Genomic DNA, 16425 nt, shown 5'->3' with positions numbered 1-16425 from the left:
ACTGAGCGTAAAATGATGGCAAAGGTCATCTAAGTCAATAAATGAGCATATACAAAACATCCTATAAAGACAAATAAACTGGCAACTAGCGTGGTGTGAATCGTCAAATTTGACATGTGTATTACATGTATATAAAAAATATGATGATTCACACTGCGCTAGTTGCCAGTTTATTAGGGGTGATATCCAATTTGATGTAACTGCAAGTCTATAATGTTCTGGCTGCGACTGGGTGATGCTACGCAGCATTTTTTTGCTTTTAATGTGGACAGACAAATTACACTTACAACTGTTTAGAATGAAAACACTCCGACTGAGACATGTAGCTTAAGTCAAAGTGGTCTGTGCATAAATCAGTCTCCGTAATGAAAGTGCCTTTGTATCTGTAACAATATACAGTTTCAGGTAGACACGCACTTAGTTTGTCTGATGCATGCCGAGATCTCTGGCGTGTGAATTAACCTCACGCTGGCCTGAGCCCCCTGAATTCTCTGAAGTGCACTTCTGTGGGAGAACCGAAAAGATCGATAGCATGGAGAGTGAGGGGAAGGTGAAACGAAAAGGTGTTAGTGAGGATAAAAGAACCTAAGACAAAAAGCATGTTGGGTAAAAGTTGATTTCCTGTCTATAAAATCCTCCATTATGACCAATATAGGCTCGGCCTGTAGGGATTCTATGTTTATTGATGTTAAGGAGGGAGAGAGGAAGGAGCGGTTGCGTTTGTCTGCGATATCTGAGAGCTGAGGGGACGGATAGGAGGGGGGATTCTCTTCCTAATTGAATGGTGACCTGCCAGCTCGGTGTGAGTGTGTGTGTGTGTGAATGTCTGTGTGTATGAGACAGAGAGCCCCATGCAGTGCTTTTAAAAGGCCTGTGCGTCTCCCCTCTTAATAAGCCCAAACAAGTTAATCCAATCGACACACCCAGACCCTTTTCTTCAGCTTTAACAAGCAGCCACTACAGTCCCCCATAATCCCTCACACACACCGCACCGCTGAATGGAAAGCAATGAAAGAGCCCATTAGAGGGACAGACAGAGTCCCCGACCCCTTAACTTCACTACAGAGCACACACACACACACACAATCTTAGACACTCAAACACTACTATATAAAAACCCCCACAGACATGCAGCTGAACACACTGAGCAGGCGACATTAGAAACAATCAGAATAACTCATAAAGTCACACACACACGCAGATAATGCAACAGGACAAGGACAAACGAGAATGCAAAACACTCACAAACAAACAAACAATCCTTCAGAGGGGACATCTGCAGACGGGCACGCACAAAGGGACATAAATCCGATGACTGTTAACAAGACACACACACGCATTGGAGACCTGGCACTTCCTAACAACACATGAATGCAGGAGAGGACGTAAAACCCATAGAGCGCAAACAGTCCTGCTGACAACAAACAAACAATATATGCACGTTTTTACAGTCTCACTCAATCGCTAACAATATTCATACACAATATCCACATCTGCTGCAGAGTCCGCCTCCATTCCAGGGTTAAACACAGGTCAGCCATTGTTGCAAGCATAAGCAGATGGAAGATGGTTTATTTTGCATCTCGAAGAATGAACATAAACATATTGCAGCGGTAAATTCTTGCTTCTTTTTTTTTTTTTAGCTCTCCACACGGCCTGCAAATGGGAGCCGGATGATAATACGATGAATTCTATCTCTGTCACAGCACGTGAAACCACACGCCTGTTATCTTGAATCACGCTACAGTAGCTCACATTAACGCTGTCACGTCGGTGGCTGAAGCACCAGCTAATTGACCGCTGAGACGAGACGCTGAATGAATGTGTGTGTGCGTGTGAGGTCACATGGAAGAACTTCCTGTCTAAAGCAGTGCTGATGCATTCACAAAATACATGCATTCACAATAACGCCATACAATGACATTTGGACATTTTCAAAGTAGCCTAGCTTATCCATCGATAGTGCAATTGGGTGACGATCAATAAACCTGTCGTCGCATCATACTTAGGAAACAATGTTAGACTTTTTTCGTAGTTTGATGCCGAACAAAAATGCATTCAAAGTTGCCAATGACAAACCAATGTCTTTGCGGTTTAAATAAATGTGATGCACTGACATTACCTTCTGTCTGAAAACGACAGATAGTATACAGATATATAGATAATTATTTTCATGTAATGGCCACATAACTGACCGATATTACATTTCCACTTTGTCTTAAATCAATTAATGATAAAGAAAAACTAAAATCACGCATTTTAAATGCTACAAGTGAATTTAGGCATCAAATGAATATAACGTACATTATGAAAAATGGAAATTCACTGTGAGATTACCTTTTCCATCATCTAACGCTCACTTAAACTTAATCTTTTAATAAAAGTAGCCTAATGATTTCATAAAACTTTTACATCTAACATCTACAGTAGGCCTAAATGCAAAAATAGCAACATAATAGTGAGCATGGACAATTAAATATTTTATACTGGAATAGATAAATATATATTATATATAAAAATGTGCAAGCTACAGCAATGTGCAGGACTTATTCTCTCTTTACAAAGCATTTAAATACAATGAATTGTAAAAGAAAGATTGCACAGCTCAAGTGTAAAGGTCACACATCTAAATAAAGACGCATCGGAGCAGTTGGTTGAACGTTAAACTGCAACAATCAACAGAAAAGAACAACTAAACCGAAAAAAAAAAAAAAAAGCACAGCGCTGGCCATCACACTGTTCGTCACACATCTGAACTCATTCACATAACACAAGAACCCTGTTTAGGATTAACACAAAATGAAAACAATGGCCTATTCTATGCACAACACCCCCACCCCCTGAAGGCATTCATTTGTTAGTGTGAATATTCAAGTGTCTTCTCTTGCTGTATTTTGTTCATTGTTTGTGCCGTTTAAACAACAGCCTGAGGGGCTGAAGTCTGAAAGACGAGCCGTTGTCGTTTGAGGGAGGGCGAAAAGGACAAATAATTAAATCATACGCGCTGATGTTCAGTTATGATGAATAAAAACGTAATGTAACATCAATAGTTTAAATCAATAGAAAATAATTGAAGTCAAAAAGTTTACACAGCTATACGGTATCAGTGTTCTCTGAGGATACACTCCAGTATCCCAGAATGCACCTGCAGGCCTGCTGACCTCAATTTCCATCACCATTGAGCGAGGAACAATCAATTACTGGGAAAAATAACAAGTATACAGTTGGCTAACAGGACTTTTTATTCTCACCATGACAAAACTATAAATTATAAACCAACAACAGACTGATGTGAGCGATAAAGATAAAAATGTATATATATATTTTTTGCCAAAACACAATGTCATTCAGTCATGTGGCCCAGCCTCCATAAAATCCACTGCCACTTAACCTTCAAAACATAGGCTAAACATATATTTATGTGCAGGGATGTACACACACACAAACATATGCTTTATCAGACATCTTTTCCTCTAAGATTATCAGTTTTCTGTCCAATAATCAGAGAGAGAGAGAGAGAGAGAGAGTGTGAATAACGGCCCTGCCTGGCCCTTGTGGCAGGAAATATCCGGCACCTTCCATATCACACAGCTGTCCTGATAAAGACCCGCTTTATCATTCCCCTTCCGAGGGACATGAGGTAGTGAAGGTGAGGTGTGTGTAATTCACATGCGCGTGTGTATCTATGTGAAGGTGGCCACTAAAGAAGGAAATGTGTGTGGAATGGTAATCTTTTGATAAGTCTCAGATATGTGTACATGCTCACAGGAGCCTTCAAAGAAAGGTATCCCAGTTCATCGCTGCGGAGACATTTGGGCGGCTGCAGTCGGCTGACAAAGCTGCTTTGCAAAATGACATACAAAGCAGATTGCTTCCAAACACACGCCAACTCCACCTGACACGCTCGTGTAATCGCACAACCATCGACTCCCGCGTGACTGAGAACTTTCATGAAGTCTACTCTGCTAGTCTTGATAAGCGCTCTAAAACGCCAGCACTTTTAACTCACTAGTGGATACTTGTGAGTTAACTTAGCTTATTATAAAAACATATAATTAAATACACTAAAATAGAATCACTGTATTAAAATAAATACTTCGGTATAGTATATAAAAAAATAAAAAAATAAATTGGCCCTAATGTGTTCATTAAAAAAATTTGCAGTATAAATTTATACTGTCAAATTATAACAAATGTATTGACAGTATAAAAATAAAAAAATGATTCAGAAAAAATATTTGACAAAATAAATAAAAATAAATTGACAGCATAAATGAAAAATAAACATAACTGAAAATTAAAACAGAGCTATGCAGTTTCAGCATTTTCTCTCGCTTTTTGCTCGCAGGTTTCTCTATAGAGCTCCCCCTACAGCTTCGGAATAGATATTTGACAACACTGTCGTAAAAACTCAACGAGATCAAAGCAGATGGGACATTCTTTAAAACGTCTTCTTCATTCGGGTTCGAACAGCGTGAAGGAGCGCAATAATGACAGAATTTTAGCAGATTTTTTTGGCGTAAAGCAATTCGTTACATCACAAGACCTCATATCACGCGATACTTCCTGACGCTTAGGCCTGCAAGGGTGTTTTTTCCGCTCACAGGCACCAGGGGGAAGCGAGACGGTCACCATTCAACCCGAAAAAAGTAATATATCCATTCCTATGACTCTGAAGCTGTTCAGTTAAGGTAAATTAAGCTGAAAAAAACCTGCATAGGTTTTTAAATGTTAAAAAAACAGGTTTAGAAAAAAAAATTTAAATTGCAAAATGTCACAGAGAAGATCACTTCCTAACACACGGTAACTCTACGCTTGTGTAAATCGCACAACCATACTTCCACGTGTCTGTCATATTCTCAAAGAGGGTTTCGTTAAGTCTCCTCTGCTAGTTTTGAAAAACGCTCTAGACAGCATGACAATCATAAGGTCAAGTGAGGCTTGGGAGGTTCATCCGAGACTGAGTTTATGATCCGATGAGGCCAAGAACACTGTTTATCCTGAGGACCATGTCATAAAATCCTAGCACAAAACAAACACCAGGCCTGAAAACCCTCATGCAGGCATTCGAGAATAGGTGCAGTCATGCAAAACCATGCTTATGATGAGACGTGCCCTCTGACCTCTCTCTCTCTGGCGTGACACACACACACACACACACACACACACACACACACACACACACACACACACACACACACACACACACACACACACACACACACACACACACACACACACACACACACACACACACACACACACACACACACACACACACACACACACACACACACACACACACACACACACACACACACACACACACACACACACACACACACACACACGTCCCTAAGCAGAGTTCACCATCTTAAATTACTTGCCTGCCCTTTCCCTCTGTGTGTTGCCCTCCTCTCCTGACCCCTCCGCTTCGCTGACGGGGAACTGTTCATAATTAAATGTTAATCTAAAAAATAAAAAAAAACCTTCCCTCTTCCTATCTCTCGCTTTCTCTCCTCCACATTTTTGAGAAGAGATCTAGTTAGAGATTGCATTAGCATGAAAAAGCAGGCTGGTAATTGTCTTCACCCAGCGGAGTGATCTGTAGCTCGGTGAGCAGAGAAATCTGAGGATTAGTAAAAAAAAAAAAAAAAAAAAAAAGACAGCAGCAGCAGCAGCAGCTCTATCTCTGCTCAGAGCGCAGATGCTGCCCACAGCCACAGAGTCTCCGATTAAATTACACTGCGAAGAGGATGTGACCATTGACTTAAAAAATTTAATAAAATAGACCAGTGGGAGACTAAAGCTCGACCTCCGTTTTAACTGCCAAGCTTATCCACAAACCCCTCGTCCTGCTAATCTATTAATATGCATTTCTGCAGAAAACGAGGGAAGGGATTGGGTCGGTGGTTAAATGTGGTTTCGAGATATGGCATGGTGTATTAAAGGGGTTAGATATCCTAAAATCACGCCTGTAGGCCCTACTGCCCTCCTTTAATCCCGGGTGTCACATTTTAGCTTCTCTGCTTGCCGGATCCCCACTTCAAACACACAGATACCCAGAGGGGAAAAAATATTGCTCAGAGGTTGCTCTTTCAAAGCTCAGGAGACTTAATGTTCTCAGTTGCTTTATTCAAAGAAATAGTTCATCCAAAAATTAAAATCATGCCCTCCAGGAGCTCACAAATCTCATTTGCGTATGCGCATATTTCAAACTTGGAAGGACTGTTGCGGCAAGTTTGATGCGAATGGTAGCAAATGTCGCTGGTTGTCACGTGTATGGAGACGCGGCGTGTCTAAATATGCAGAACCGCAAATTACATTTGATCACACTTGACTTTTATGCTGATTTTGTTTCATTTTTGAAACCAAAAATCATTTTGTATTCCACAGATGGCTAAGTAAATGATGACCGATTGATTTTTATTTTTGGATTAACAATTTCTTTGTCTCAGAAGTTTCTCCTAAAACACAAATAAGATAATGATTAACATACAGTAGGAGAATAGAGCTTTAAAATCAACATGGAGGGCATAACCCAGATCAGTGATTTTCAAACTTCACAAAAAGGTTCAAAAAATTGTGTGGTAGTGGTACTGTATTAAACTTCTACTAAAAACAAAACAAAGTAATGAGTTAAAAAAATTGTGTATTAAAATATTTCAGTATAAGTTTTGTAATTGAAAATAAACAAATGGGTTAAAAAAATTGAATAAAAACATATTTCACACTCACAGTATAAATGTGTCTTTCTAAATGAAAATATATAGCTGGAGGAAACCTTACAACTGGATAATGTTTAGTGGTCGGTGGCATCAAAAAGCTTGAAAACACCTGATAATAGACATAATTATTGGAAGAATTTGGTATGAAACATTTGCGTTAAATCACTGACTTCTGACTGCAGACATGTTTCTTGGCATTTATAAGCAAAGTGTATGATACTGTCAAAAGAGAAGCAAAGACTTCAACTACAGTTCTTTTAATGTCCTTGCGGTTTCAGGAGAAACAGCTGAGCTGTTAAAAAGATGTTTCAGTCTTCGGGAACCATCCATTCATTTTGGCCTTACGCCACATGCACATCAGGGATGAGAAAAAGCACTTCCACCTCCAAGGCAAAACTTCAGCCGCCCAATAATCTAATATTTCATAAACTCCTTTATTCCTCCTCACAGACTTCCTTGAGATTAAACATTTGCCCTGCGAGCAGTGCAGAGAGGAGTCTGACTTCCTGTGGGATTAATGGCGTTGTCAGGGTGGAAGTTAAGGACCGACAACTGACCTTCTCCTCTGCCCAGAACTCAACGCGCAATTAGCTACATTCACTGCACCGTGCAAGCCCACAACAGAGCGTCTCGGTTTACAGTTTACATAGGAAATAACAGGGCAAAAGGGCGGTTCACACGCGTCTCGAGCACTTTTGAAGACCTTGAAAAGCGTTTTTCCTTGGCTGCTCCTTTGAATTTACCGTAAATAGACCAAAAGAAAGGATCTGTTTGTATGGCAAGCACAGCATGTGTCCCGTCGGTGGGGTAAGCGGAGCTGACGAGAGATTGACAGATTGAGTGTACAGGATACGGGTGAGGAGACTTTGTGTGGAGTTATACGACTCCCTCTCTGATCGGCAGTCCCTGACCTTCCGATGCACGCTCCTTAACTTCCTCATTAAGCTGTCACACAGCATGCCAAAAACAAACCAGAGCTCAAAACATATCTTCCTCCCATTCAACCACGCAACCTTCCTCCTAAAAAAAGAAGAAGAGACAATCGAACCAGTGGACGACTGGATCGGCTTTCAGCATCTCAGCTTGCCCAGCCAGAGTGAATGTGCTCAATACTTGCAACGATTAAACTGGCCGTCCCGTCTAGCCGTAGACAGTCTGCCTCTGTCCACGGCAATCATACCCTATTAGAATAATGATAAGATATCCCGTCTCCATCTCCTTCCCTTCCTCTGTGCTTTCCTGGTCGGGTCTCTGATAGACATTAATTCTAGTTTCATCTATAAAGCCAAGCTCATGCATATTTAACAGAATCTATTACTTTAGGATTCAATTATAAAAGACTGTCCCTCTTAAATTTTTTATAGTCCGCATAATTGGTTGCAGGGTTCAAACAGGACTTGAAAAACCAGAGTTTATTAATAAAAATAAAACAGGGCAGGACATAAAAAAAAAAACAACAACAACATGAAAACCTTCAGAAGTCTGTATAAGGGTACACACAGTACAAGTATGTGCTTGGTATATCTCACAGATACAAACTGACAAACAAACAATTAAACCGCCCTGACCCGGCAGAAAGAGATTTTCTTTTTAATTGGTCCCCAGGGCTGGAGGGACCTCTTGTCAAGAAAGGACACCTCCACAGAGTCTGGACTTTGGATTTCTGACAGCCTTCAGTCTGAATGGAGATTTAGATGACAAGTGAGAAATTTAGCCTAAGAAATGATAAAAGCCTGGGAGCATGACATTTCGTCATGTCCTTAACAGCATGAAGGGGCTTTCATTTCACACTGACAGCGATTTGCAGTGACAAAGCCACCGGAAGTCATTAGTTTTCAATAAAACTTGCCGTTTTGAGGTGACTTGAGCGACAGCAAACAATGCCAATGTGACAAAGTTGAAAAAAGTTCTGCTTGGCAATGATGGGATGTGCGGCTTCTAATGGCAGAAGGGTTAGAGTTATCTATTTATTGTGTGTGTGTCCGTGTGTGTAGTGACGGAAATGGCCGAGATTTACTAGGGGGAAAGTAGTTGGGGACCATTTTTAAACCATAGATGCAGAAAATCCCACTATATTTATGTATGAAATTTGCATAGCATTTGGAGGCTATTACATGGATAAAAGATGGAAACCCTCTACATTTTAAACTGGATGTCCATCAAAAAATATATAATTGCATCATATTTAATATTTCAAACACTTCATTTCCAAGATTGCATTACCTGCGTTGAATTTCATTTCAGTAAATTTCTCATTCCAATTCCTAAATTGCAATTTTTGGAATTGGAACGAGGAACCTTCTATCAAGGGCATTTCCCAACAAAAAGAGAGGAAAAAAAGAGGGAGAAACCTCTGGATGTCATCGTCCCCCAAATTAGCACTGAAGGGACATTCCCAGAGCTTGTCCCCATCGCCTGCCAACACTCGGGCGTATCTGCGCAGGGGAAAATATTTCACAGCATATAAATTATTAAGCGTGTGAGCGAGGCCGGTGTGCTAAGCAGCACGCAGATAGGCCAGTTATTCACAGCTCTGCTGGGACGGCGGCGTCTGCAGCCTCCGCACGCTCCTATCAGATCGTTTGTCACCAGCGATAGACAATTTACTACACAAGCCTTTTTCAATTTATTCATTGTGCTGTCACTGCAGTTTTCTCCCCCGCGCTGAAAGCCGCCATACTCTCAAACGAACCCCGCCTGATGGAGACAGCCTTTGAGCCGTGTCTATTTGGACACACAGACGCATACACCTGCTGAGCCTCCCTCTTTAGTGTGGACAAAGACAAACACTGTCTGTTTAAATCTTCTTAATTGAGAGTAAAGGAGAAGAACCCAGGAGACACAAAAGGCAGATGTCCCATTCCACTCTCTTTCTCTCCTACCCTGCCAAACCCAGTGTGATAAAAGCAAGCGAGGTGGGAAGAGCACATAGAGACAGCAAACATCCATCCGCCTTGTCTCAAATTAGCTCCAGGCTGGCTTGAGGAGATAGCCAGTGAGTGCTTCCATTAAGAGCAAACGAAACCCCTCTGTGACCACCACAACCTTCTCTCCACCAATCTCTCTGAGGCTCAGAGGTACCCAGGGCTCTTCTGGGAACACCAGAAAGATAGCAGGGCTGTGCTGGAAAAAGCAGAAATGTAGGATTTTTGCAGGTAAAACCTTTTCATGAGATAAAACACACGTGAAAAAAAAACAGAATCTGTTTAACTGTATTACAGTACAAAATTACTGTATGAAGAATCAATGCTGAGAATAATGAACATTGCAAAAAATCTGGACATGTGTAATTAGAACATATTGGGGAAAATGTCATTAATCGGCATGAAAAGAAATCTAAATTAAACATTAAACAACAACAACTAATATATAAAAAGTTCTACAAACTAAAATGTTCATTATACAAAAAGTTTTTAATAATAGTAGTAGTAATAATGAAAATACAATACTATTATTACAAAAAAGCCTGTACTACTATTATTCATATAGGAACAGTAAAAAGCAGATTTACTAAAAAACTTCAAAATAATAATGAGACCTGGGTATATTTTTTGTGAGATTCACCAGAGTCTGTGAACCTGGTTGGGCATAGGGCCAGAGATAGGTTAAAGTCCCTCTGGAACATTTTTCTTCAAGACACTACAAGGACAAAAAAGTTTGGAGTGCTACAGAGTTGCTGTCAAGCTATTCATTTGAAAGATTTCAGCATCTCCGAGTTCAGCACCACATAACCTTGCTGCTGGATATGTGAGTCTCTTTGATTAGCGGCTTTAATGAGCCACACAATTAGATATGAGGCAATAAAGGGCTCGTTTAGGAGCGGTGTGGTCTCTGATGGCTGAACCGGAGTTAATTGAGATTTACGTGACAAGATGCTGCAGCAGCAAGCAGCCTTGGTGAACGGTCAGCCTAAACTGTGAGCTATTCGGGATCAAAGAAATGACCAAGCAGATACGAGAGCAAAAGATAAGCCTGCTGACATGCGCTTGGCCTCGTATTTTGTATTTTATGTCAATTTGATACTAACTTGATGGAAAAAAAGGCCGAGCGCTTTGTTTTCCTTGGTCTTTTAGCATTGAAAAAAATAAATGCATCAGTGGCCATGAGAGTCTGAGCCAGAGAGGTTAGGGCCGCTGTATCCATCCTTCATGTGAAGCCAATGCCATTAAATAACAGCAGAGAGGAGCCTCCCCAAGGACCACCGTCCTCGTCATAGTACACTGATCAAGGCAAAGCAGCTGTCACAACAGCCAAAGTTTTGGAACACATAATCACAGAAATATGCAGGTCTTAAAAAACGAAAACAAATATTAAAACATATTTGAAAGAAGTCTCTCATACTCAGCAAGGCTGCATTTATTTGATCAAAAATACAATAAAAACAGCAATATTGTGAAATATTATTACAATTAAAAAAATGTTAATATATTTTTAAAATGTAATTTATTCCTGTGATGGCAAACAGCAAAAAATAAACAGCAGGAATAAAATGATATAAGGTGGGACTTTTATTTATTTTTGACTGGATTGTGAAAAGTGACACCTACACTATGATATTACTTGTGGCTTTATATGACCAGATAAGTTGTTTCAAAGGAGAAAGTTGAAAAGATTATGAAAGCAAACAGAATAATGCGCAGTTAAACAACTAAATAGGGCCCGTTTTGATTTCATGTAAACAGAAGTATTACGTCTTAAAATGGGCAGCACAGTTTTTCCACAATCCAAACACAAATACAGACCTCAGTGTCCTAAAAGGCCAGTTTATGGAGATTTCAGCTGCGCAGACAGATCCAGAGCTTCTCCAGTGTCTCGCAGGAAGAATGATGTCAACTGTGCAACTATCTCAGATGTCCCCTTTGAAAGCCCTGTTCCAGACTTTCTCTCTCTCAATAGGGGGAATCTGAAAAGGGCTGAGATGAGAGATAGATGTGCTCAGAGCCTGGGTGTCTGGCCCTCGTATAAAACACACAGCCAAAATATCCAGAGAGGGCACCGTTTGTACGAGGGACAAGGTGACCCTGTCTCCCGGGAGCCTGTGAAATGACACAATAGACGCCTCTCATCTCTACACACACACACACAGACACACATATCCACAAACGCCAGCCACTATCACTGTGCCGAGGAGGGAGTCGGCACAAAAATGAAGAATGGATGGGGGACACCGCCCCACTCCACTCCACCCCACCCCAGCGCCACAGCCCTTGAGCCCCTATTCAGGCAGAATCCGGTGACAAGCCCCCTGCATACACCCCACAGACGGTGCCGAATTCCACCCTCCGCCCTGAGCCTCTGCCACAGGCCCGACAGATGGAGCGGCTATTGATCGAACAGCTCGCACCCTCCCCGCTCGCTGCATCCATCCCCTGAGGAAACAAAGGGCTGGAGAAGTCAAGAGAGACGCCTGAATACGGGGAGCAGGGCCGGGGCAGCCGCAAGGGTGGGCATGGGGGGGCCAAAATGCTTCCACACAGCTGAGTTATGCAGCAAGTGTCTGGGGCTTGGGAGAGCGGAGGCATTTCAAAGCTTTGAATGCACTTTTATGATCCAGACTCGGAGGAGACAGGTTGTGTGGAGAGCACACAAGATCAGCGGCGGCTGTGTTTGCACGGACATAATGGACAGTAAACACTGCCGGCGGAGATGATACGGTTACTGACGGACAGAGCATCATCAAAACAAACAGCTCTTTTTATCAGCAAGCTGGGAAACTTCACAAATATTTAGACGGATAAATTGTTTGGCTAAACGAAACGGAAGAACATGATATGATGACAAAAAGAAAACTCTTTTAAGCACTTTTAAAGGGATAGTTCACCCAAAAATTAAAATTCTGTCTTTATTTACAAACCCTTTCGAAAACTCTGACTTTTTCTTCTGCGAAACATAAAAGAAGATATTTGATGTACAATATGTTTTTAGTCCATACAAAGTCAACTGTCATCGAAACAGTTTGATTAACAACATACTTTGTAACCAAGTACACTTTTGTACTTAATAAAATAAGTACACGTGGAACGTAAAAATAAATAAATAAATAAATAATACTATATCCTTTATGCTGGTACTTTTCACAGTTCAAATCCAGTCTACAATATCCAATTGAATATGTTTCGACTAGGAAATACATCATATTAAGAAAGCTAAATGAGTTTTGGAATCTCCAAGCTTGTTATGCTGTCTTTAAACATTTTATAAGCCATATAAAAAGCTCACTCTGTCTAGACTATCTGATTTAAGTTCCTTTTCCACTTTTATTTTCTCTTTCTTCTGAATTGAATAAAGATATACATATTAACTGGTAACCAATGGATACTCCACATCAGAAGTTCGGCACCACCTTTTCTGCCTTGGTTGGGAGTCCTGCATGGCGAAAACATGTTTTTCTGCAGAGGAAATTCAATGGAGCTTCATCCCTGAGCGGTCCTAGGGAGAAACCCCTATCGAGTAGCACCACTCTGTGCATCACTGCGCCCAGCCAACCCAGTCTGGAGCTCTCAGCCCGCTGGATCGAGTTTCCTCAGGTGGGGACCCGAACACCTCATCCTAATTGGGAGAAGGGGGCCAAGGGGAGGCGAGGGCATCAGCACAAAACAGAGCGAAACCGTAAAGTTCCTGAGAACCGATTACCATTTTGTCTTTGAGTAAGACGCCTGACCTCGTTTTGCTCCAGGGGGATTGTTCTTGCAATTAGTGTACCGTGAGTCACTTTGAATTAAAAATGTCTGTTTAATGCCAAATAAGCAATTAAAAGAAGCATGTTTGAACTAATATTAAGTACCTCGCTTCATCGTAAAAATGTTTAGAGGCTCTGCACTGTTTTCCTCAACTCACTAGTTTTATACTTCTTAATGCCTCCACCAAGGCAGCACTTCATTAACAGCGAGAGTCTTTTTGGCAGAAATGCCTGCTGGTTTTGTGATAAAATGAATCCGTGGCCTTGTTTTAAAAGCTCACATGAAAGGTTAGCATTGATTTCTCATCTGTCTGCTGTTTGACATGAAGAAAAAAAATCTCTCCACATAATTAGCGGTGTTTACTACAGCAAGTATCACTATCACCATCGTTCATACTTGTGGTTAGAAGTTTGTTTAAACCATTACTAAACCAAAGTGTCAGAGACACGAATGATACCTCAAATCATGTGATGTGTTGTTACTTTTCTAAACGATTAGACAGTCAAAACACCATAGAAACCACCCAAAACACCTTAGCAACTGTGTAAGACACCCTAGAAACCACATGGCAATGTCTCGAGCTCTATAATAGAGCTTGCTCAGTGGAGAGATTCTGGTTCCTATGCCTCACAGGACACATATGATGTTAACTTTTGTAAGCGGCATGTTTGTTCTAATGTCCCTGTTTTTTTTCCACTGCTGTTTTGCCCTTGAGCGAGGCAATGAACTCACATGATTTGCTACAAGGGCGCCTGAACACGGCGATTCTGAATCTCCTGGTCTAAACCCATGACCTCAGTGCAATGACCTTTCCGAAAGAATGGAGACCACCCAGTGACCTCCCTCTACTAAAATAAAGGTTAGAGCGAGTCACGTGGACTTTTTTCCGTCTAGCAAAACACACCGAATGGGCCAACGGGTTAGATGAGAGCGAACGAGCAGAGGGCCGGAGGGATATCAGGTAAAACCAGCAGCCTGATTTTACAATCACCTCACCATCTGCATGTTGCTCATCTATCACTCGCTCTCTGACAGATTAGATTTCTAATATTGTGCGCATTCAGAAAGCTTCGGTTTCTCCTTAACAAAGAGAACGAGCCCGTTATGTTCCCCCCGTTCGCTCTTTTTCAGAGTGGTCTCCACAGTGCGCTCTCAGATTCCAGAACACAATGCTGCTCAGGTCTGGCTCGGATTTAAAAGATTAATAGCCCTCTGTCGTGACAGAAATGCAATCGTCTGAGTTCTCTGTGACAGCAGGGAGGGGGACGTGCAAAAAAACGGCGAGTGTGAAAACCGAAAGAGAGAAACTATTGTCCACGGTCACAAACGCAGCTGATGAGGACTGATTGCTATCGCTACTCTCTCAAGTTTGCCTGTCAATCAAAGCCGGCAACATCAATGGGACGAATTTGAATGATAAAACGAAAAGTCACAAGCGGCAGCATTTCGCTTGTCACCGGGGTTAGCGAACGTGTCAACGTGAAGGAGAGGGGAGGGGAGGGGAGAAGTTTGCACAGAAATCGGGTTTTGCCGAAAAGATGCCGTCTCTGCCCTTCAATCATAACACAAAGCGTTACCACAGAGCGTCTGCTTAACAATCCCAGATTCAATACCCAGCACAAGTCTGTCACTCGCACGCGCAAGAGAGAACAGAATGGGCCTGGCGCTGCAAGACACGTCGTAAGTGACACTCAATGGGAGAGTTTCATGGCTTGTCTCTGCTCCATCAGTGCGGATCAATCAAGCATTCCCCAATAACCAGCAGCTGTCACCTCGCAGGAAACATCAATCAGATGTCGTTCAAAAATAAAGATGGTAATTAATCTTAGAAAAGAACGTATAAGAGTTAGTCGATCCACACGGGACCAATCAAAAATATACTTTAAGCATACGATCACAACCATATGTCACAAGAAATTCAATTCACTCCGTCAAGAACTTGGAGCTTCGAAGATCAAAAGCCCTTCAAAAACATCACTGGTCCAACATCTAGAGGAATTGATGTAAAAGTGTATGATAAATGTTTGATGCGCAGTGGATTTGAACCTAGAGATGGGGCCAAAGAAAGCGAGAAAGTACATTTTGAACAGCTGTTCTCACTACACTCCGTTCCCAGGAGAAATTCTCCTCCGGTCTTCTTGGTCTTCCTCCGTCTCGCTCCCTTTCAGGCTGAGGACCCGAAAGCCTTTCTCCTCACATCAGAAAACTGACTGCATGCTTCAACGTGGTTCCTTTCAGCCTGATTCTCCCATCTACTTCCACCATGACTAGAAGGACGAGGAGGGAAGAGGGTGACAAGATGAGCGAGAGAGGGAGGGAGAAATAGAGTGAGATATCCCTGCAGGCTCTCGTCAGTTCCAGGCCATTAGCTCTCCCTCACTGGGACTTTGTTTACAGGCGGACATAAATAGAATTCTCCTCCTTTATCTGAAGCGCCATCCTGTGCCACTGATGAGGGATGGGGCTTCAGACCGGAGCCTCTCAGACAAGCGGTCAAGAAAAAGGCGCTATGATCTAACAGCCAAGAGATAGTGCGCATTAAGAACTGGTCACACAGGGCTCGTCTTACCGTGAGGGGGAAGAGCTTCGCGTATTCACAAAAGAGCGCAATGCGCCACACTAACTAATGGTAGAGGAGTTCACCTACACAGAAACTTGCTAACTGTGTGCTAACTAACTTTAAGTGGAAACTAGGAGTCACGACTGAAAACTGTTAGAAAAAACAATTACACTATCTTTCTTGGGAACTTGAAATGAGAGTATGATCTGAGTATTTAAGACTTTTCTTGTAGCCTATTGGTTTATTTGAATGGTCCTTTAAAGGGAATTGGTTAAAAAGTTAGTAGTCAATTCATCACTCAGATCACTTGATTGTTTTCGAGTAGTAGCCTAAACAATATTTTGTTGAATAAAAGAAAAACTAGCATTGAAAATGTATTTTAGCTAGGGCTGAACGATACATCGAATTTTCATCGTCATCGCGATATGAACTCCCGCGATGAACACATCGCAACAGA

At 41.7% G+C, this 16425-nt stretch overlaps 1 protein-coding gene across 2 annotated transcripts in view; it reads right to left on the bottom strand.

Moving 5' to 3' along the window:
* fam222aa (family with sequence similarity 222 member Aa) overlaps window positions 1-16425 on the bottom strand; it is a 57747-nt gene that overhangs the window by 26402 nt on the left and 14920 nt on the right. The window lies entirely within an intron of this gene.

This window comes from Phoxinus phoxinus (genome assembly GCF_949152265.1).
Source record: "Phoxinus phoxinus genome assembly, chromosome: 3".
Classification (NCBI taxonomy): domain Eukaryota; kingdom Metazoa; phylum Chordata; class Actinopteri; order Cypriniformes; family Leuciscidae; genus Phoxinus; species Phoxinus phoxinus.
The sequence above is the reverse complement of the archived record's forward strand: the minus strand, read 5'-3'. Positions and strand labels throughout refer to the sequence as shown.